This window comes from Lates calcarifer, linkage group LG12 (genome assembly GCF_001640805.2).
Source record: "Lates calcarifer isolate ASB-BC8 linkage group LG12, TLL_Latcal_v3, whole genome shotgun sequence".
In the NCBI taxonomy this organism is placed as follows: domain Eukaryota; kingdom Metazoa; phylum Chordata; class Actinopteri; family Centropomidae; genus Lates; species Lates calcarifer.
Window position 1 is genome coordinate 13552351 of NC_066844.1, and position 24543 is coordinate 13576893.

At 40.7% G+C, this 24543-nt stretch overlaps 1 protein-coding gene across 9 annotated transcripts in view; it reads left to right on the forward strand.

Moving 5' to 3' along the window:
• The window catches only part of foxp1b (forkhead box P1b), a 150336-nt gene that overhangs the window by 41029 nt on the left and 84764 nt on the right, over window positions 1–24543 (forward strand). For all 9 annotated transcript variants that reach the window (XM_051074689.1, XM_051074692.1, XM_051074697.1 and 6 more), the window contains one exon: window positions 8594–8660. The gene's annotated coding sequence lies outside the window, so the exon portion shown is untranslated. The remainder of the gene's footprint in view (window positions 1–8593; window positions 8661–24543) is intronic.

Below are 24543 nucleotides of genomic sequence, written 5' to 3' on the forward strand. Positions count from 1 at the left end.
CCATCTTTACCTTTTTCACAAGAGGTGGCAAAAAGTGAATTTCATCTTGCAAGTCTAGAGCAGGTTAAAGCCAGCCCTTTGTCATTTATGATTAAAAACTCTCTTTACATTAATCATTTTCAGCAAAGAGTTGATGTATAATTTGTTACTCTTTGGTTTGTTATTACGATCTTCCCATTGTATTCATAAAATATGGAAATCAGAAAAAAAATAAACCATTATTGTAACATAATGGTAAGCACCTAGGAAATATGGTTACATTAATTATGTTTTAAATGCTAATGCCAGTGAAGAACATAATAACGAAGACATGAAAGACTCCCTATTCAAAATCTGATAGCCAGGGAGAAGCAAATTATTTCAAATATTTGATATTTAAATTATTTTCAAATGAACAGAGACATGAGTAGAGCAGAGGCGAGTAGTTTCCCCTGGTGATCCTCCAGGCTCCTTTGTTTCCTCGGTGTGTCTCCAGCTCATTAATGTTCTAAGCATGTGAGAGAACCAGACCATACTCTATAACCCATAGCTGGGTGACACTTCAGGCCCAACACACACGTATACAGTACACACGCACATACATTTTCACACACACACACACACACGTAAAAAATCCTCAGCCGTTTAAAGTCTGCTGGCTCTTTCAGGAAGTGATGGCCGCCGAGCTGTCCTGATTAAAATGACAATAGTCTAATTAACTCGACCTTAGTGTCAGTGCACTAAAACGGCTGATGGCCCGCCAGTTCCTGTTTGAAAACGCTTTGTCTCCTCTTCATCCAAAAATATGACTTTTTTTCCCAGCAAAATGCCTCAACCCCATTTGACGAGATTTGCTAATGGCAATTATTTCTCATAAGCTAATTAAATCTAGGCAAAGTTTTCCACCCCCATTCCCCCCTATAGAAATCCTTCTGCTACAATCCTTCAGGGATTTTTCATTCAGGGTGTAGTATCACAAGCACCTTCAAGCAATGTTAGACATTTAGATTATATACTGCAGAGTGTTGTTTTGGTGTTAAATCAGATTTTATTAGAAGCATTTTAAATCCTAGTTTCTTTTTTTTTTTTTTTTTACCACTTCAGTCATCTGTAGTAGTGCCAGTCAGCTGGTTGCGTTTCCCTCTGCTCTTTGACCCACAGCCTCCATCAGTCAAACATTCAAACAGCCAGATAGGAAAAGGCCAAAGATGGCAGGCAAACAAGTCTGTTTTATGGCTAAAATCTTTCACCCTCTACAACTGGGAAAATTAGATTTTTCTTGCCCCTCCCCCCCATGATTCTTTGGCATTATTTGATGGACTCATCTAAAGTGCAGAGGAGAGAAAAAAGAACAACAACATAAAAAAAAACTTTAATGACTGAAGAAGAAACTGGTTTTTGTTCTATTATCCTTCTGTTGGTGATTAAGGTCTATAGGGAGATAATTACGCTTTAGTCTGGAGTTAATGAAACGAAAACTTCTCTTTTCTTGTGAAAAGGAAGGGCAGATCTTTTGTGTTGCTATCTGCAGTCATCTCCCACCCTTGACAAGGCACACAGAGAATTGGTTTTGTTTTAAGGTTGCAGCCCCCTCTGCTGCCTGTCAATCTGTGGCTGATATGAGGGATCTGTGAATGAAGCCAGAGTCAATGAGGTCTGTCTCCACTGCTCTGTTGCATCTGCCTGTCTGTGAACGTTAGCACACTGGAAGACATCAAATAAGAACATCACAACAGGTCATCTGGGATACGAGCTGATTTGAATAATCTGCAGCAAAAAAAAAGAACATATATATATCTTCATTCTATAACTACTACAGGTTGTCGTGTTGTTACAGCACTCCATGTACAGCATACAAGCATGTGTTCGCCATCTAATGACCCTGCTCTGTTGAACATGAAAGGAACGCACGGATTTGAATTTATCACACAGCAACACAGGAGCCATATGTATTATCTGACTTCAGACGCCCCCTCTGAACACATGGAGGTGTCGGCTATTGTCTGGTATGCCAAAGCCGTGCGGCACAAGTGGTGGCCAGAGAGCACATATTAAACTGTCCTTGTGGAAGTTCACATCTGGTGTGTGGAGTTCTGTCTGTGTGTGTGTGTGTGTGTGTGTGTGTGAGACTGTGCCCCCCCCCCCCCCCTTCTAACAGCACTCTCACATTTCATCATCTGTTCTCCAGCGCCAGGGTGCTCCGGCACAAGTTGGCCGCCCTGGATCCATCTGTTGTTATTATTTTCCACTGATAATTGGCTTGAACAATGGAATGCCTGTGTCCCCCTTGCCTTTGAAACCCTACACCCTGTTTATTTTCCAGAGGTCTCATTTCTGCTCTCCTTTCTCTGCCTCTCTTACTCCCTCTCACCCCTCAATTTCTCCCTAGCTCCCCTCCTTTCACCCAATATCACGTCACCCCCAGCCCCCTCCCTGCTCCACCTGATCCGTTTGAGAGGGTTTCACATGAAAATGACATCTTTGACTGGCCACATCAGTATATGTGTCACTCTGCATCTGATGCTGCTCTTCAGATTTTCTGGAGGGGGCTCAGCTCCTTCTTCTCCTTTTTTCCCCCCTCTCTGATGACCTGGCAGTATTCTGCAGGAGTTTCCCCCAACACCACACGCTTCTGCATTCCTGTCCTAAGTAAGAAAAAAAACTGAGGGAGAGATAGATAGGGGAAGAGAATAAGAGGAAAGGAGGAAAGTGGGGACACAAGAGTGTCTTTAGAAAGTAACATGGACAGTGGACATTGGAATAAATCTGATTAAAATTCAGATTTTATTTTTTGCCATTTCCACCAGCAGGTGTGTAGAAGAAGCATATGTAAAGATGAATAAAAGGATGGCAAGGTGTATTTTTTTTTTATCCAGGATATAATTTAATGAATACCCACACCAAAAAAATGACCTTCTTAAATTAATTAAATTTGATATTTTGAAATGTAATTAGTGTTTTAGGTTGTAATTAAACAGTTTCATGCTCCGGTTACAATCTCATGTCGTTCTGTTAATATCAAATTTCACTAAGTTTTATTAACAATCAAGTAATATAAGCAAAGTTTTTTTTTAATGTAGCATACTTATGTACAGTATCTGAGAAGGTGTAAATAAGACATCATACCAGAAAAAAAAAAAAAAAACTCTGTGGCATGTGAAAGTTGTGCACCCTTTTTCCAGCTTCTGTATAATAATCTTCTGTTCTTGTCATTAGGGACATCTTTGAGGACTGAGGAAGTATTTTCTGTTTTTTTTTTTTCCCTTCCTTTTGTTCTGCCTTGTGTGACCGTGCTGATGTTCATTTGTTCTGCCTGCTCTTGTCTAATTAAAAGAGGCCAGGACAGGTAGGGCTCTCAGCAGGCATCTGCTCTGTACCAGTTCTTCATTTGCTGAGTGTTTGTGTTTATGCAAAGGGGGCCTCTTCCTGCATATTTAATCTAGAGCAAGGCACTGGCTTTTGTTGTGTTTAGACCACATACCTCCAGTCCCTCTCAACACTGCAGTCTGGGCTTCAGTTCACACACTCACTCTCTCTCTCTCTCTCTCTCTCTCTCTCTCTCTCTCATACACACACACACATACATTTGCAAACACACTCAACTACCACACACTACTTCAACTACTCCATACCTGCTACTTTCACTGGCAGCTTTCTCTTCCTCAGAAGTGGATTTCAAAACACTTTGCTGAGAGGGAATCTACATCAATATACAGTCTCATGAACATGATGAAAGTCTGTTTAACTGTTCATGGGTAAGTCTGTAAAGATTCCATTATCTTTCGACACTTTTCATTTTTTTTTCCCTTCTCCTCCTCTTCTTGCCTTTTATTGGACATTGGTGGATGTATGTGCATGTCCACGCGGGTGTGTTTGTAGGTGTGTTCTGTAAGTGATTGACAGAGTCTGTGTACAAGGTGTAGATAGCAGTTGGTCTCACTGTAGGTTGAAAGAGATACAGCAATACATCCACTATCCACTTGTAGTGTAATGTTGCAAATTGGTGTTGGAAGTCAGTTGTGTGTCAAACTGAAACGGTCATGGGTACTTTAAAAAGCAAAAATATTTAAGCAAATATTTGCATTTTCCAGCAGGACAATTTACTTTTATCTTTGACTTATATGATTGTAAACTGTATATTTTTGGATTTCAGACTTTTGGAGGGGCAGAACATGTAAGACATCATCTTGAGTTGTGCGAAATGATTATGGACATTTTTCACCATTTTCTCTCAGTTTTTAAACAAAACAATGAATTGGTTAATCACGAAAATAGCTGAAAGATTCACTGATAATGACAGTGTTTGTTAGCTACAGCCCTAGTTGTGCACTTGTGGTTGAGATTTCAAATCTAAATGCATTTAGCACAGACATTGTACCTATAGCTAGTTAATGCAAAGTGCCTTAATGCTAAGATAGACAGCGTGAACTGCAATGTTGTAAATAAAAACCTATTCCTGTTTTTCCTTTACCCTTACAGTGAATTTTTTTAATACATCCGGATTGCGATGAGATCATGTTAAGGAAGAAGAACACGGGAGATAAGAACAAAAAACCTGATGTATAGTCGAACTTGATTAATAGAGGAATGTGTTCTGTAAGTTAAAAATTCACAAATGATTGGACAATATCACCCAGCAGTTATCTTATATTTGCATTCCCCCTGGTGTGGCTGAGCATGCACTGAGTACTGCCGGTGTGTGCATGTGCACAGATGCCTGTGTATGCGTGAAGAAGAGTGTGTCCATGTTAATGTGGTTTTTTTTTTTTCTTCAGTGCAGCAGGGTTGGAGGTGATAGCAAGTGGTATAACCCCACGGTGATGCGTGAGGGTATTAGTTCCTCCCCTCACTCATCGCCTCTTGTTCTCTCTTTGTCTTTGTCTGGGGAAATGGAATCTGCAGCTTATTGATATTAATAGCGCACAGGATCTGTGGTCGGAGAGGAGCTAGGACCTGGGCAAGAGTGGAAACATGATATGGCTGGGTAGAATTGACAGGGGTTGGTTATAAAAATAGGATTGCATAATGTTCACTGTGTGTTAGCCCTTTGTGTGCTGCGCTGTACGTGCGTGATCAGTTTAACTTTTTAACTCCGCTGATCTAATTTCATGTGCAAAGTGTGAGACTCTCTTTTTAAACTGTGTGGAGGTGCCCATCCTGTCACTACTTCTTCTTCTCTCAGCAACGTACATCTTTCTGATGGTTTTACTCATGGATCAATAGATTAGAATTCCTGAAAAGACAGAGGGGAGTGCATTTGGCATCCACTTGATAAGACTTTTTGTATTCAACATGCTCATTTAAATAGTGTAAAGAAATGCGTGGCCTTGTTTGTTTTGGTTTAGGAGTGAAATTCCACTTCCTTGGTATTAAGGCAGCAAAGCTCTCTGTGTGCACTCTGTGTACTTTGTTCTTAGCTCAGCAAAACGTGAGGGCAGGTCCAAAGAATCTGGGGGATCAGACAGGCCTGACATTCACCAGACTGCACTGTTGCCTTTTAAGCTTAGAAAAAAAAAGAGAATCTGAAAAAAAAAAGCGCCCAGAATAAGGGCTGGCTGGATTGAAGTTGGGTTTAATTGGTGGGTTTTGAGTCTGTTTGCGTGTCAGAAAGTGCTGTTGTTTACAGTCTGTGTGGGTGTTAAAATATAACGCCAGGATCCTGCCAATCACATCAAAAAGGGGGAAAAAAACACAATGCTTGTTTTTTCACTTTTTCAAATGCTGACTTTTTTGTCTTTACGAGACTTAGCCATGTTTTTCATTTAATCAGTCCTTCTTAATAAAAATCCCAGAAGAAAAGAGGGAGAAAATAGTGTGCAGTCAGCCCTTTTAGCAGATCAGATCATACAGTAAGCAGCTGCGTTTGTTGAAAAGTGAGTCATGCTTTAGATTTTCCTGTGTTTCAGAGCACAGACAGTGACTTGGAAAATCTCCTGCCCACACCCTAAAAACAAACACCAATGACCCTGTATATAGATATCACTGACTCGCAACTAAAGCTCTCCTACGCCCTCTTCTTATTTACACATTGCTCTTAATACAGATCGTCTGGCCTCAAGGAGTGTTAAACCAGTGTCACTACTTTCTTCTTTGTTTTATTCAAACACACCGTTGGCATGATAAATAGTTACTGTAGATTTATTCAGATGCTGATACTAAGTGATCGAAACATCCCGGATGGGCTGTAAAGAACCGAGAGACAACTCTGGCAGCCTCCTATTGACAACCATTGAGTTGAGCATTAATTAATATGGTAATGATGTGTGAAGGTTCATTAACGGGCTGCCACAGAAGTAGCCACAGATACAGTATTAAGCGTGCTTAGAGTAATTAATGGAATAACTTTACTTAGTGGTAAATATTCATGGGCCCTCATCTTTTTGTCTGCACGGTGTGAAGAGAGAGGAGAGCCTGTCCATTAGAGGAGCTGAAGAGCTGTCCACAGTGAATGCGGGCCTTTTGTTGGGATTGGGTGCATTTCAGTGGAGGGGTATTAATTCATATTTTGAACATGCTATCTTACAACAAAGCCAAAGGCACTGATAACATACCTGGGACTAGAGAGCATATTGTGAAGCCGTGACCCCCTCACAAATAGGGAAGTCCACTTCACAGGTTTGTGGACAGAATAAAATGAGTCTTTGTTCGTGCTCAGATGTAACCACAGCAGTTCATTACCATAGCAAAAAACCCTTCTGATTGTCCATTTCCTCTGAAAATAGGGTGTTTGCATGTTTTTCCCCCCACCACTACAATGAACCCTGTGGTATTTGCATAGAGAATGGAAACATTTATTTGGATCATCTGATCCACTAAAAGTATCAGGCTAACGCCTGTTATCCACTGCACGACTCTTGTAGCTACAATGGGATATTTCTTTGTCAAAAGTCTTTATTGTCCTATTCTCCACTTTGTTTAACACAATACACCTACAACATCCTCTCAAGACTTTGCAAGAGAACCTTGCAAAATGCTCCTTAGTTTCCTTTGTCTTTTGAAATTGTTGCATTTTGATTCATATTCTTAGTTCAGGCCTCTTACTGAGCATGCACATAACCCACCTAGGTGGGTAATTATCTCAACCAGGAGTTGTTCTATTCCCTAAAATCTCAATGTGGGAGTGTGTGATGGGCTCGGTTTTCCCAACCGGGTGAAGCAGCATGCGCTTGTTTATCCTCACCCTACGTTCTCCGCACCCCCACTGTTCTAAATGGCAATATTACAGCCTTGTGCTGTTTGAAATGGAGACAATTATCTGTTTAGGTATTACAAGGTGGGCTTTATATTACAAGGAGAAAAGGCATACGGCTGCTATCAGGATCCCGTTGTTGCCTTTTCTCTCCAATACAAATTTTCCATCATTAAAATGATGGAACATTTATCTAAATGGATGTTATGCATTGGGTAAACTCATTTAGCTCCCGGGGCTCTTTCAGGTGATGGGAATTAATGATGTTTAGTAGTTTGAAACTGAAAATATCTGTCATTTGTCACCACTCACCATTGATTTACGATTCCATTGATGATATGTTAATTGAAGTGTAATGAATCACAATAATAGGGTAGTTGTGTGGGAATGGTCCATTTTCGATGATTGTTCAACCCTCAGTAGAGTTCAGAGCGAGCTGCGTGTTGACTCTCTTTTTCAACAAGGGCATTTAACACATAATTAATGCTGAAACTGGGCAAGTTGGGCTGGTGTGTTTTTTATCTATGCTCAGTCTGCTTTAGATAAACACTCGCACAAATGCCTGGCCACAGTTTTGACTGCCAAATGTAAACGGCAAAAAAGAACAGTGGGAGAGGGAGTTGGAGCTTTTTTTTTTCCTTTCATATTTGGATATGCTTTAATGCTTTTATTCAAATGCACCTGAGATATTGCCCCACAGTCACTTCTCAGTTTACCATAAAAATAAGATTTTGTTTCCTTTTCTCTCTCTTTTTTTCATCTTTCCCTGCCTGGGTTGAGTGCTCAGTTAGGAAAGCTGTGTGCATGCAGATCAGGGCCGCCCAGGGGGAGTTGAGTCAGGGCAGAGCAGGTACAGGTACAGTGTGTTCACCACCAGGGGGGCCAAGAAGGGCATCCGCTGTCAGTAATATGAAAAAGGTTTTGTCTTGCAAATAAACCATACACTCACATCAGACGGCACCATTGTTCACTTGTTATCATGAGTGGGTGTAGTTGTAGTTAACAGTCAGATGGAAATGCGAGGATGTGTCCAACAGTGACAATAGTTGGCTACAGGAGGATAAACGAGAGGTGCCTTTTGCCCCGTTCTGAGCTGAAATGGTGGATGTGCATCCGTAGCAGCAAGGGGAGGTACAGTGACTGGTACTTCATACAAACAAAGGAGAGCAAACAGCACAAGAATACAGAGAAATGATTTCTTTCTTATGATTTCTCTGAACGCGTTTAAAGTTTGTGTTTGTGCATGTTATCAGCTCTAATCAATAGCAACTGGTGGTCCACTTGTTATTGGAGGCATTTAGTTTATACTCATGTACTCTGTTGTTTCTTTTTGTAAATTAGCTTGTGGCTGCTGATGACAAGCATTATGGTCTGTAGTGGTAATTATTTCATAACCATAAATAATTCTCCATGTTGTGTCCGCAGGGTGAGGAGGCTGTTTTACCACCGCTGGAACTGAAGATTGCTTTAAATAAGCAAGCCCTTGTAGAAGGTAAACACACAATCATTCACTAGACTCTGGTCCCTGCATGTACATGAATACTGTATTGAATTGGCTTAATAATTAACAGAATGCAGTGCAGTTGTCTTATTTGTGTGCTGCATTTTGTGTGTGTATGCGTGGAGCAGGAGGTTTTGGGGGGTGGCAGGTGTGCTCTGGCAGTGGTTTGAGGTGCTGCTGATTTCAGAGTAGCATGGAGAGTAAGAAAAGGACAGTTCCCTTGAGGGTCAAATTGAATTGGTTGTTTAATTAGTAGTTTTAAATTAGTTTGAAGTTGCACGGTTAAAGAACTTGGGAGAAATGTGGAAATGTGGCAGTATCTGTCTGTTTGCACGTGTTGACATTTGTCTGGAAAAGCTGAAATATGGTAATGCTATGTTTACCAAACAAGAGGTGGGAGCTTTAACACATTTGCTCTTGTTGTCATTGGCATCTCAGTCATTCCGGTTGCTATCTCCTGTTTACTTCTCACACCCGTCTCCCTATCTGAGAAGGTTTGAGGCCCCTAGGATGTGAACTTTTGGCTAGAGCGATCCGGTGAGCTAGAGTGGGACTTCAGGGAAGTGGTGTGTGTGTGTGTGTGTGTGTGTGTGTGTGTGTACGTGTATGTGTGGTGTTAACACTTCAGGAGCTCAGGGCTTCAGAGGAGGAGGAGTGTCTGTTTTTTGTCTCTTACAACTTCAAACTCACTGTCATCTCTTTTTCTCATTCCCTTTTTTTCTGTCAACATTTCTTCTCAGCACTCTCGCACTCTCCCTCCAGTAATGTGTTGTGACTTATGGGTACATAGGTAGAATGTAATGTGACAAATAAAGACAGCGTATTTGGCCAGTGGAAGCCATTTACAGAGCAACAAAGATGTTCTATGCAAGAAATTCTGGGGTATTTAAGTCTGATTCAAGCGGTCTTCATTTCTGGGATTGCAACTAGTGACTGAATTAATGTAATGATTATTGAATTATGTAACAACATGCTCTGCCCATGGAGGAATCGTTCATATTAGCAAAATTAAGAAGGGATAAAATACCTTTTTTTCATTGTAATATTGCTATTTTTATAAAATCATTTTCACACACTTGATTTCCATAACCATATGCTAATATCTTAATATTTGGTCTTCATGTTAAGTTTAAACAAAATGCTAAATTTGAACATTTTCATGCCATAAAAATAGGAAAAAGAACTCAGGTGTTCTGCCAAGAATATTTTTCTCAAAACAACATTTAAAAAAGGGAGCCCTCTGTTCAAAAGTGATTTCAACAGACAAACATCAGCAACTATTGTTTATAATAAAAATGTAATAAATACATGCAGCTACTTCCTAGTGTTAACTCCTACCACTCCTTTTTCCATTGAGTTTGGAAAAAGTGGTTGTAAATATCATCACATCACAGTTAGACCAGTTATATTTCTCTTCATTGTGAGAGGAGGCCCTCGTCGGCCACAGTATGTTTAACAGCCTACACACCTCTTGTATTTGACTCAGACAATCACAGCCACATTTGGAAAACAGAGACTTGGAGAAAAGCTGAAGTGGTGGATTCGTGCTGCTGCTGTTTATCTGGAGTGCATTCTCTGCATAGTCAGGTCCACTCCAGCAGGCCTCTCCAGTTGCCTGCTCCAGATGTAAGATCAGTCCTGAAATCTTCCAAATGGTTGTGTAATTAATGTTAATGTGGCAAAATCAGCCTAATTATTGACACAGGTTTCCAATGTGATTTTGATTGCATCACTAATGCGGAAGAAATCCCTGTGGCAGCTTATGGGATTAGTATGACTTGGTGTTTAAAGCTCTTTTAAAGTGCAATAGAGTCAAATACAGTGTGCGTGTGTGTGTGTGTGTGTGTGTGTGTGTGTGTGTGTGTGTGAAAACATGCGTTGTTCTCATTTGTCAGTGCATTTGGGCTAACCGTTCTTTTTAAAAATAGTTATCGTTAAGTGTATGGTAATAAGAAAATTATGATTTGAAATGCAGTAAAAATCTTAAAGCAGTCTGACAGAGATGTTGATTTAGATATTACTTATGATCATATGGACATATCTGTGCAATAGGGCTACCACTGTGCCGTATGTAGGCCCGCTCTTTCTGCCAATTTATTCAGACCTGATGACATCTAACTTTGTAAAGCAGTGCCTCTGCTTAGCAGAATCCTCAGATGCCCAAAACATGTTTTTCGGCTTTAAAATGTTATTGTCTCATGCTGGACTTTATTTGAATTTTATGAATCCCTGTAAGGGACAGACAAACACATCATGCAAACACTCACTTTCTTGTAATTCTTCCTTTGCCTTAAATGCTTTGGTTTGTATTGCCTTAGTTGTAGCTGTTGAGGTTGCTTTGTTTAATCCACTTTTTATGGAAGTGATAAGAATAAACAAGTGGATTCATGAGTTGGACCCACAGAAAGGTCGTGTGCAGATTTATGCTGGGATGAAAATAGGGAATCTGTAATAGTTCCCTTGACTGCATTTATTGCTTACTTAAAAAAAAGTAATTTCTTTATATCAGCATCAAGCTGAAAATTGCCATGTATTAGTATTAGGCTTGGTAAGCTTCTAATTCTGTGGCATTTACAGCCGGCTGTGTTTCCATGCATTTATAACACTTTGATTCTTAAGAGCTCCTTTAATCGCTTATGCCTAGCTTGGAACATAATAAACAACTCGCTGTAGCGAAAGTGCCACATGGGGGAGATTTCCAGCAAGAAAGTTAAACGCTTCTGTCACTGGCAGTTTTGTTGCTGTGTTTTTCATGCACTGTAAGTGCCGTAATCTACTCTCTGAGCTTGGCTGCTGTAGTTAAAAACAGTGACAGGCAGAATAGATGCAAGGCAGCGTGAAAATGAAAAATTATCGTTGCCTACAAAGACGTCACAATGGAGACCAAGGCAGAGACATAAAGCGGCGGCGTGCTTGTGCCGTTTCCTGTTGATTGAGATCACAGGATGTGTCAGAGCCTTCTAAACACTCTCACCTGGCCGCCGTCTGCTTTCCCTATCTGATGCTCTGCTCCCATGGCCGCATCAGCTGCTATCAGAACAAACTCTGGCAGATTGCCTCCCTCTGTATTGTCTTTCTAAACAGGTTGCACAGTTAAATGTGTGCCTTATGCTATGCTGAATACAGCTGTCACATAAAATGGAGCAACATTCTGTCTTTCTTGCATCTCCTTCAACTTTCATGTGAATTATCTTCTGTGGAGGTAGAGAGAATCGCACTGATAATGTTATCACTGATGTGTTATCCTGAAGCTACTTAAAATATCCTTTTGGGGGAAAATGCTTTTGGCAACTTTCAATCTATTTTTCTATCAGCATCAAACACACATGTCTTCTTCTTTTGGTCTGGAAACATATTGACGGATGTGTAAACTCTGGTCTGCCTAGGAGAGTGAAGAACTTTGATAGTGTCAGCCTGCTACCAGGTGCAGATGGCTAACGTGACTCTTAGTGTGAGATTGACTGAGGTGACAGAAGTAAGCAAATTCCACCCGCAGATGAGTTTCTTACAGCAAGATGAAAAGGAAATCACAAAAGTGAGAAAAAATGTCAAAGCTCCCTTTTTTTGGTTTTCGGCCTTGTGTCTCTGCCTCAGGAAAGATGAAATAGAACTAATAACTTGGATTGATTTGTTGTCTTCAGAGCCAAATTACTATACAGAATTGTTTTGTGGTAACTTGAGCCAGCATCTGTCAGACTGCAAAACAATATACTGTACTGTGACTAGTGGAACATGAGTTAACATATGTACATACTGCCCTTACCCCTTAAAACAAAATCATACATTTATATATTATGGCATATTTAAAGGAGTCTTGTTTATGGTTTCCTCTCTGAGTAGTGAAGGTCTGTGACTATGTAAGGAAATTCTAAAAAGTTCCTACAAGCTGCAGTGATTCTTATTTGGATAGTTTTGACTTTTGTTGCAATCATTTCATGTCATGGTAAATATCACTTTGGCAGTCTGTTGCTTTCTCCGTTTATTTTAGAAAACAAATCCCTTTTAGGGATAAAGCACCTGGTGGGGCTACTTAATGGAATGGCTTCAGCCCTACGCAAATAAACAGCTTGCATTTTTGGTGTGAGATTAGGAATGAGGCTGAGAGAGAGAGAGAGAGAGAGAGAGAGAGAGATAGAAGGAGGTGGGAAAAAAATTAAACAAAGAAAGTCACCATGTGGAGAAGCCAGAAGTGGAGGAGCTGCACGTCTGCAGTACTTCTGGTTCATACTATAGTCCACTGTTTACATTATATATCCAAAGAAATGCATGTGAACGTTATGTTCTTTGAACCTGGGCAAGACTTTCCCTTTCTCAGCTTCATTCTGAGGTGTAGCTCTTTTTTGAATAGTTGACCAGTGAGTCAGCAGTGGTTATTAATAAGGGCTGGAAAAATATCTGAGTCTTTGTTTTCCACACTTGCACATACACAAACATGCGGATATGCCTTTTCTTAACCTGAAAAAGATAATGTGGTGACCACAGCCAAAGAAAAGGGAGTAAACAGGGTGGAGAACGAGTGACCAGTGGAACATAAAACAGAGTGAGAGCTAAATTTCTCATAGATAGCTCAACGTGATTTTGAAATTAGTAAGAAATGGAGAGACTGCCCTCCTGTAAAAACAAGAGGCCGTTGGGGGTCTTTCCAAGTAGTTACATTGCAGTTACGTTTTATTGTTAGGCAACCTCTAGTAAATATGACTGTAGCAAAGGAGGAAGTCATATGATGTACAACAACAAAGTCCACGACAAAACACAGGACTTTCACTCAGGAGACGTTTGTTTCCTGTGTTTGCGCTGGTACGCTCCTATGGGTTGTAACTGAGGGTTGGGACAAGTGACCTGACCAAGCGTATCAAATAGCATCTCAGTTATTTCATTCAACTACAACAGTTTGCCCATTGCTCTGATTCACATCATATAATGTTAAGAGCTGGGTTTGCATTCAGTTGCTGGTTAGACTCTCTGGAGAGTGTTAAAATAATAAGTCCGAATTAAAGATGTCATTTAAGTGGAACCTTTTTTCTCGAAGCTACATTCATGATGGTGGATAAATCTGAGAATTCTACCAATGAAAGTGATATCATCCACGCTAGCAGCATAGTCAACCTCAAGCGCAAACTGAAATGTGTATCTTGAATCTAATACCACAGTGTTTTAAGTATTGAAAGTCTGCATTGAATTGAGTGATAGAGCACAATCATTGTTTTGAAACATGCGGTTTGTTATTGGTCAATGCAGCAAATTTGCCTGTCAGAGTTCACCAAAGTTGAACTCTATGAAAAAAATTACTTCACTCCCGCAACTCAGTCCACTGATTTGTGAAGTATTTGAATCACAGTATGTGAAGTTCTTATTCAGCCTCTTGTGTTTAGACAATATTAAACCCTGATGCACTGAGAATTTGGAGCGCTTGTTCAGCTGAAAAAGAAAGAGATTTGCAGAGAAACATGTATCATTGTGGACATGCGGTATCAAAAACATGGTGAAATGGAACCAGCTCCATTTTCTGCACCATCCTACTCTTATGACTGTTACTGTTTTCCATTGTAGCCAAACACAACATTTAGATGTTCTCACTGACATATTGTTCAGTCTTGTCTTATTGACAAACTCAATTGAACTGAATTGATGATGACTGATTTTACCAGCTCCCAGTATAAAGCCAGTGTCTGTGAAAGATGGTGGATCATTGTGGAGAAAAGAGGAAAATATGTGTTTCCAGATTTAGCCACCACAGTGTGGACATGGCCTGGAAGGGACAGAGAAGCTGAAAGGGTATTTCTACCAAAATGTGGGGTTGTTTATGTAATTGAATGAAGGTGGAGGCATTTTTTAAACTGATATTTATTTACGGTTTTCTCTTTTTTTTGCCCTGGTTTTAGCCTTGGCTCCTGCGTTGTTTTCATAAACAAAGTCTCTCTGGCTGGCTAGAAAAAACACAGGGCTGCTCAGTGCACTGAAAACAGGAATGACAAACACCATTAGCTGAAAAATTTCCATCTCATTGCAACTATGTTATTGTTTACTTTACCATACACGTCCTAATATGGTTACCTCCCTGTCAAAGCGGGCTAGAGCTGAGCCGAGGGGCCCTCGCAGGGAGACGCTTTCAGCTGCCACTTAGACAATAAGAAACAAATGTCACAGCTCGGCAAAATAGCCTGGGCTTTCACAGTCTTACAGCAGTTGGCCTTCCATGCTGCTTGGCCCAGGCTCCTGTGTGATATTTATCTACTCGGCACTGTTAGATGCCCTCGTAGTGTACCCCCACCTCTCTCCCTCTGTCCCCTCTCTTCTTGTCTTCTTTCTGTCTTTCTTTATTTGTCTGTATCTCTCCATCGATCTCTGTCCCTGTCCTGGTGTTAGCTATGTATAGGTTGACTGATGGGCCTCTGTTTGCTGTGTTAAGTTATTTATCAGGGGGTGGGGGTGATGTGTTTGGAGTGGCTGTTGTCCTCCTCCCTGTGGCCGAGCAGAGGCCAGTTCAGCTGCAGGTCACGCCCTGGCCCAAAGCCGATGCTGCGTTTGAACTGGAAATGTCTTGGCAATGCTCAGAGACCCTTTATGATACTTGGATGAAATCATCTCACAAGAGAATCCTGGGATACTGCAGAAGAAATGTACCATTCTGGAGGCTGTGCCTTTTTTTTATTTTAATGGTTCTGAAGTTTGCTGAAGCATCAGTCGTAGTTGTAAATACCTGCCAGTGTGTTATTTCTTAATGCAGATTGAATAAAGTAGTGATTTAACCTCTAAAATTCATGAAAGTTTTAAGATTTGCTTTTGCAGCAGCAACAGTAGTTTGTTTAAAACAAGCTGAAAAGGATCATTTTGCATGAGCAGTGTCATCAATACAAAAATCCAGGTGAAATGTCAGCAAAATCTTGGACATTACTGGACATTACTTATAGCCAGTCAGTCATCTGGGAGTATCCTCCATGGATTTTCAGTACACAGGCTATTAGGCATTAGGGTCAGGCAGCCTCACCGCAGGTTAGTCTAACGGCAGGTGGAAATAAGGTTCTTTCAGATGCATGGGCTTTCTTTTTCCCAGTTGGTGGAGGATGATGGCAGCCTCACCTCAATCCTAAAATCCTCACGTTTATGATATTTGCCCAGTATTATCTGTGCCTGTGGATGAATGGGAGGACAGAGCATGAGGAATGTAGAAGGTCAGACTGCCTGATTTACACAGTACAGAGCCCGAGAATCCTTGGGAAAATAACTTGGGCTGGGATCAAACAGACGTCATGTGATATGTTCTTAACACTGACCTTTACATTCATGCATTTTACTGCTCCCCACTGGCAAACGATGCACTTAATATAAAACTATTTGTATTTTGGACATTTTAAAAATAAATCCAAGTTAAAAAAAAAACAAACAGTTTTTAATAATCGTGCAGTTTGAAAGATACTTGTTCTTGATAGATGTAAGGAAGTGGTTAAATAATTAGTTATCAATTCACATTTTCAAGAAGTGATGATCACAGTGATAAAATCCTGTTTTTGTTTCAGTTCAGACTTAACTTACTGTTCATTATTTTGTCAGGCCTAAGTATAATTTCCACTCCACTGCAGTTATATTTTGTAGATAAGCTAATGGCACAGACCCTTTGTGTTTTTTTCCACCTGAAGGGAAAGACTAAACCCTCTTTGACGTTAATGAACTTTGTGAAAGGGTTGTTTACTGGCTTCAAGGTCAGTTTCTGAGAAGGGCAACAGGTTTTCTTGTAAACATATTTACAGCCAAAGATGTGTAAACACTCTAAATGTATACAGGTGCAGCAGGGGTGATACTGGCTTATATTTTCCTTTCTTCTCTTTGTGTTTTTTTTTCCTGACCTTTCCCCCTGTGACACACACATACAGGCTGTTGTGTGCATGTGTGCTTATTTCTGGAAGCACTTTAAAGTAATGTGTGCACCAACATAAAACAAAATAATAAAAAAAATAAAAGGTACTCTTAGAGAGTGTAATGATGTGCCTACTCACAATATAAAGCAGAGAGAGGAGAAGAAGGAGAGGCAGATAGCAAGGCAAATGCAGGACTAGTGGGGGTATTAAATATGAATTAATGGAATGTTGCTCAGGCACATCTCTGGGTGTAGTGTAGTGTTGAAAAATAAAATTTATGTTGCCGGCTACTAGCCGTGAAGGTGCATTTGGACTTAGTATCCTTTAATTAGAAGTGAGATATTAGCATTTCATAGGGCTTTATGCTGGGTGAGGGGATCGGCCGGCCACCGCGCCTTCATTAGCCAGCTTCTCTGTGTAATGAGTGCCGTCATTAGCTGATGGAGTGGATTTGCCCTAGCTCTACCTTGAAAGGCACATCTTTTACATACTTGCAAGAAATAAGGCCTTTTAATGGATTTCTTAATGAATGAATAAGATGCCACTTCTTTAAAATTTGTTGAGTGCATTTCTGATAATGTACACCACTAGCTGCTGCCTTTTTCCTTTTCTTTTTGTTAATTATTAGCAAAGGCAAAACAGAGGAATGTTGGTGGTAATAGTAACAAAGAACTATAACTTGACATTTTGCAAAAAAAAATAAATAAAAAAAATCCATCATAAATTCTAAACTATCAATACTATGTGGATGATAAAAGTGCCAGATCAAAAGGATTGACTTTCATTCATATGCACCTGACACAAGGTGTGTGTGATTTCTGTCAGAGGTCTGAGGAAGTGCTCTTTGAGCTACAGTGCTAGATGTTAAAACCCACCGTGTTTATCAGGGAGAGAGGCAGGACAGCTATTGGATAAACCTGACTGCAAGTTATATGTGTGTCTGTGCAGGATTGTGTGCACACTCAACAACAGTCAAGACAGTCAGTGCGGAGGTGTTTTTTTGTGATATGGAAGTCTCCCTAAGCCCTCGGCTGCAGCTCCATTCTCAGAATCAGGCGTGAAGTGATTAGTATTTTATTGATGAGCTCCTGAAGTGGCAAGTGTGGGAAATTGGATCTTTGATCTCCTGGAGTTTGGGAAATATATCCTGAGTGTGTGGAGCTCTCCAGGTAACACCCCCCCCCCCCCCCCTTCCCTCCCATCCTACCGACATCAGTTCAATATACACACACATACACACACACACACTCACAGAAATGTGCACGCACACACACAGACGGACATGTCATTTGGGAGGGATATTCCTCCCCTTCTCCAAAACACATATTTGTTTTGGATGTTTTCACTGAGAGTCTACATGGTGATTACAGATGTTCATTAACAAAATTGGGTATTTGTTTTAAACTTTAACCAATCACTTTGATATGCTAATTACAGTGTAATTTAATTTGAGCCCTGTAATGATGATGCCGTTATTATGGACATAAATGATGCAGTTAAGCTGAGAGTAATCTCATTTGCATACTGTACATGCCAGTAAATTAAGCCCTTTCCTGCGTTGCTTCAGCTTTAATTTTCCACTCCTTTTCACACAGCATCCCTCAGCCCCTGTGCCTAATAGCAGGCCAGTTTGTTTGATGTGGAGAGCTGCTGCCTCATACTAAATCTAGTCACAATATGTAATACATAAAGGTTCTCATTATAACTCTAAGTGCTCTTTTAAGAACTTGGTATTAATAAGCAGGCAAGCTTTTCATGCTTTGTAGTGATACACAAAAACAGTTTTGTCCCTCACCATAATCAGCCTCAACATTCCTTAATCTGCATCTGAGAAATAAAAACTATCATGGTTGCAATAATGATGTACCCGGGAATAGTTAAAGAGCCCCTAATCATATTGTATATGTCCTCTTGCTATGTGTTGATCAGAGATATCTTCAAAGAGGTGATCGTATTTTCATATTCCTCCTTTGAAAAAAAGATGAAGGGCATTTGGATGTGTTTTATAACTAAAATTTTTTCCCTCCTACACAAAAAAAAAACTAATTGAAAAATATGGGCTTATTGTATGTTTAGAGCAAATAATTTGGCATCTTTTCTTTGTACAAATGCTTTTTGATGTCCATATAAAGGAGGCATATTTCTGACAGAGGGACACGGCTGGCCTTGATGAAAGCTCCTGTGTCTTCATTAGAGAAGCAGCACCTCATGGTGTCTGATTGTGTGATGTTTGCAGTTAGAAGGTAAACATGTTTGTCATACAGGGGTGTATTTATGTTGATCAAACATATGAGATGGGCCGTGGTGAATGTTAAGGACTTTGGGCTCAGTGCAGGGCTCAGCAGCTCTGTGAACGTACAGCCTCACGCAATCGTCTGAACTTGCCCGTATGTCCCCTGCTTACAGAGTCCGACTTCGCTTCGTGTTTTTGAAGGTGGGTTAGGAGGGTGGTTTATGGACTTTAACACTGACAATACAATTGCCCTTCACTGAGAATGCTCCTCCATTTTGCGCCATAAAGAATATTATTTTTCTGCCAGCCAATTTTCTCTGTTAGTCTCTAATTGGCTACATAAATCTCGGCCGTTGAGGGTGAGAAATGTTGCCGTGTCACACAGTGTAATCTTCACCCTTATTTACCAATTCATTAAGATTCATTGATGCAGGATCGGTGAGAGGAAATGACAACATAAATCAGGCCTCCAACATAATGACCCTAATCAGTTGGGAATTGCAGAAAATGTCATGATGAACTATGTCCTTGTATTAGTGCCACTGTACATTGTCATTGTGCTGCTTTATGAGTGGGACGCATCCTCCTGACACAGGCTGTATTTAACGAAAAAGAGTTGTTAAAACCTGATTCCATTAAAACGCAGAAATTCATGTAAGGTCTTTTGGTATTTAGCCCCTCGCCCTTTATCTTCAGTTTAACTGCTTAATGGAAGGCACAAGCTCCCTTCCTTTTTAACCCTCTCTGTCCTCTCTCTGGGAAGCTAGGGCTTTTAAAATAATAACATGCTTCTTAGGCTTGAACGACCCTAGTATCATATCCAGGAAGAATTGCTCCTTCAGAGGCAGCAGGAGGGATCAGTGGGTAAGACCACTCCCATACCAGTGACAGTGAATCAGATGCCTAATAGCAAACTGCTGTTGTGTTATAGATTCTCAAACTCAGTAAATTTAAAGCAGTCACTAAGCATTGACAGTCGTAGGGGAGATACTATTGAAATGAAATAGCCACTACATTACCATTCTATTATTTGTGTGTAAAGGTTAATGACTGTGTCCAGAAAATCAATAGCTTAACTTAATCTCTGTGTGAGTAACTCTAAACAAAAGAAGTGGGGGACCTACACCTGCTGTGTGTTTTTGTCCAGAAAGAAACATTTACCAGTGTTAGGAATCATTTAAATAGCAGGGATTATGTCAGACCCTACAGTTTTTTTCCAAGTTATCATGCATGCACTGAGAGAGGAATCATAATAAATGCATCTACCACACTTGATGACTTACTCAACAGTAATTAGCAGCTTACTTTGTGTGTGGAGCTGTGGTTTACCACAGGTCTGTCTCGATGATTTAACAGAACTGCAAAAGCTTTCTCCAAAAAATGATTAGGCTACATATTGTCAGCTCACAGAGGAAGTGTGCACTGCGCTTAGCGCCCCCCCCACCACTACCACCAAAAAAAAGAGCAGTTATAATAATATTGTCCTCTCTTTGCCTATGCGTGCAATATTAATTAGACAAGTTCGTTAAGGCTAACCTTGGTTTTCCCAGGAAAATGCATCTGACACATTTCCTTTGTATTCCTATACTCATGGGACCAGCCCTTACATGAATTCTAGTAAAAATGATTAAAAATATATGACATGCTTTAAGTAATGTTAAAACAATAAGAGCTTTTGCAGTTCCCATAGGATGCAGATAGATTGAAGTTGTGTTTTTCTATGTGTATGACTGTTTGACAGGTCTAATTGGAGATGAGCTTGAGTGTAGCGACGCCTGCTTTTTTCTGTGCATTGAGCTCGTGGTCAGAAAAAGAGGCCCCCTCGTCTCCTGGTGTCTGTCCTCTCAGTGTAGTGTTAATGGGCATGAGCCACATGTGAGCGAGATTATCAAAGTCAAATGAAGGAGAGTCGCTAAGAAAATGTGTGGCAAACCACTCCTAAAAGAGGCTCCACATCCCAGAATTACTATTCCATTCATGTACAACCAGATTTAAACTCATTAGACTTCTCTATTTACTTAGTCTCTATCGGCCCTGGTTGTACTAAAAATACCATGGCCTGCCTTACTTTGGCACATTCCGTCATTGTCTGTGCACAGCAGGCCTTTACACCGAGGTATTTCTCGGATGGCTCCGTGCAAAGGAGACAAACTGTTTTGTATATTTTCTGAAATTATGGATCTACTCAGCTTCTCCATTGGAGTCTGCCTTCTAGTACCCTTCTTATTGATAATTTATTTGAGCTTGTAGCGTGATAATAGGTTGATATTCACATAAATCACCACTGCCTGGATGTCGAGCCCCTTTTCCGCTGCACCTGGTGGAGTAATAGGTTTGGATCTAGATTTCATGCTTGAGAATCCTATCACACTCGTCACAATGTGTTATAAATATGTGTTTGGCACTCTTGCTCATATTTTATGCCTCCTTACATGGGGGTAACTGTTTTTTTTGAGGACTAAATGAAATCAGTAGGGGAAGTGGAGACAGAAAACTATGAATTCTGGGTAGGGAAGCCTCAGTGGATGACTTGAGCTCAGCAGATGGCATGTTGTTGGATGCATGAAAAATTCATGGTCAAGGTGACATGCAGCTTGAAAGTCCCCTCACTACATTACTTTACCTTGTCTTCTGTAATCGCTACTTATTTTTGGACAATGAAATGTTCGATGTTGCAGATGGAGCAACTCGTGATGTGCTGAGGTTACACATAAATCAAGTAATCAAATCCATGCACTTTGATTTATGATAGATAAGATTTCTGTCCATTCAGTTTCCACCTATTTCCTTCTTTTGTTGTTTTTTCACTCTGTACCCTGATGTTGTGAGTGCCAGCTCTCGAAAACCCTGAGACATCCTTTGTTATTTCCACAAACCCAGTTACTGAATAATTGAAGAAGGTAAATGTTTAACATGTTTTTACAAGTTCCTTGCCGCGCTGTTGTGAAGAGCCACTGTTTGTTGGGTCTGGAAGAAACACTCGGTTGCTTTGCTTGACAACCATATGTTTCCACGGGAGACCACCACGCCGGTTGCCCACCCCACCGTCGCCCATCTTGTTCTCATTCAACGGCGGCTCGCCAGCAGCTGCGGCGCTTTATGCGTCTTCAAATGTCAGAATAATGACTTTTTGTTTATCTTGACTTCTGCTTTGCTGTTTATTTTAGCCTGAAGCCACATTTGCATCAACCTTGATTCCCTAAAGCCTCGCCCCCCTCTCCTCCCTTCCCAGAACCTGTTTACACTCTGCCTGCCCCTAGTGTCACCTAGGAAATCGCCTGATCATTCCACCTGGTTAATATTAAATGGCTCCTGCAAGGAGATGTGTTTGTTCATAAACACAAACCCCCCCACCCCCACTCCTCCTGTTTACTGTAGCCATGGCAGCAATCACTTATTAAACAAACAGCTGCTTTGTTTGCCAGCGTGAGTGGTCTGCCTATAACCCGTACAAGGTCTGGGAAGAACTTGGGAAAGTGTCTCGTGTGGTGCAGGGATGTGAGGTATTACTTGCGGGTGGGGTGTGTGTGTTCCTACTATATTGTCACAGTAGTCTGGAGATATGCTTTGCTTATCTGTGACTTGGTTGAAGTGGCTGACAAGATTACATGGTTGTTTGGTCTGACTGTGAATTCTCCTTTGGCAGAATGTCATCCCAGAATGTGTTAGTTCCTCCCAGCAGAGAGCGGCAAGAGAATTGTAGTGAGAGTGGCAACGAGTCCAGATTGAGTTTTTTTTTTTTTCCTTTTTGATTGAGGTGGTTCTGGTTTTGGCAAAAGTCTCATTTTTTTTATAATAATACAGGGGGGGTCGGGGGGGTGATTCAGTGGATGTTTCCAAGAGACTCAGAGTAGTTTGTTATCAGTGATAGCTGTGATAATGGATTATTTAACATACAGTTTGTGTCTTTTGACTTTTCCCCAGAATCAGAAGCCAAAATACAGCAAAACAAGAGACTCTTAACAAACCTTGAGAAGCATTCTGTTGTTGCACCTTTGGTACACGCTGATGTGTTGTCTAGTCTAGTAACCAAGCAGAACCTAAACAGCTCTAAAGTGAACCTCTCCCCATTGTCTCCTCCTTTGTGTGTCTTTATCTCCCATCCAAGAAATGTTGTGCTTTTGTTGTGTGCTTGTGTAAACAAGGGCTGTGTGAGAACTTGGCGAGTCGAAGCAGGTGGCCGCTGAGGCTTTACTGTCATGAGCATTAAAGAAAAACAGAACATGGAGAAGGGTCAAAGCACAGCTGCGCAGGGCCGACCCTACCTTGAATCGACTGCTGACTTGTTTGAGCTGTTGAATTCTAGGCAAGCATGACAGGGGGACAGGCATTATATTTCCACTGAGGGGGGGCGGAGAGAGAGGAGGAGAGGCAGGGTCGATGAGCTTTGGCCGCCGGCTGTTCTTAACCTTCAACCTGTCTGGTCAGGTGGGAGACACATGAGACTCTTGTTTGTACTGTACTCCTCATAGTTGAGGCGGGGAAAACAAAACAAACTGTAAACAAACAGAAACTCTGACCTTTTTTATTATCCAGTGTTTGTTCCAAACACTTGTTTTGTTTTGCAAGCAACTCCCCCCCCAAAAGAACAGAGAGGCAGCTAATAATCAACAGCACAGCCAGTTCTTTTTGTACAAACTGTTGTTGCCTTGTTTTGATCTCCTGGAATTTCCATTATTTAGATTCTTTTTTTAAACTTTTTTCCAGCTCAGAAAAAAAGTTGACATGCTCCATTATTAATAAGAAAGATTTTTTTCTCATGTCTCTTTTTGTGTGTTGTTTTGTGTTGTAATGTTTGTGTGCATGCATATGCTCTTAACCCCAGTAACTACACCCTTTATAGCAGGACACTTGACCCATGGTTAGAGCTGAATTTGTGCAAGTTGTATAAATGGAACGGATGGAAAAACTTGGAGTTTTTTGAGTCATCACAGACAAGGCTATCCCCTGAGCAAAGTGAAAATAAATAGATAGATAAACAAACGCAGGCCAAGTCACGTGGCTTGAGCTGCCCAGGCCCCAGCTGATGATGGTGTCCCTGCCTCAGTGCTTCACAGATTAACATTGTTATCAGCACAACTCTCTAATAAGGCTCTTTCCTATCTGCTTGATATTTATGATGGATAATGCCCATTTTCCATTTTCTTTTTTCCTCCAATTTTTTCGCTCATGATATTGCAGCTTTGAATTATTCTGTGGTAAAATTAATGAGAAAGTAGATTTATGGGTTTCATTTGTTTGTCAATTCGAAAATTAATTGGGTGTTAATTTTAGCCATCCCCTCATCAGTGCCGGTTCCAAGCATGCGCGCATTACTTTGCATTCATTGTAGCTTTTCTCTCCTTTATTGTGGGTCACTAGTTTTGCATACATTAAAATAGCCCTGCGGCTCATTCTCTTGATTACTTTTAGAGATGCCATGCATTTGGAAATTTACGCCTTTCCGTTATAATTATGAAAATTTTGCATGGAATGACAGTGCATGTATAATAGCCATTACTTTCTCCCCCTTTTATGTAGCTTTGGAAAAAAAAGAAAGCAGGCCCTCTTTTTTGCATGTGGAAAAATGTCTTTTATTTGAAAAATAAGTGGGGGTGAATAACGTCAGCACATGGTTTATTTCAAATGGCATTTAATTTCGCCCGAGAATGTGTGTTTCTAATTGGTGTCTCAGAAGGGGAGTTGGTGCAAGCAAGGGCCTGTAGATGGAGTTGTGGCTGGCTCCATCCCATCCCACAGTATTCTTCTTGCTCACTCCTTGTTTAGAAAATCCCATTATGGAGGG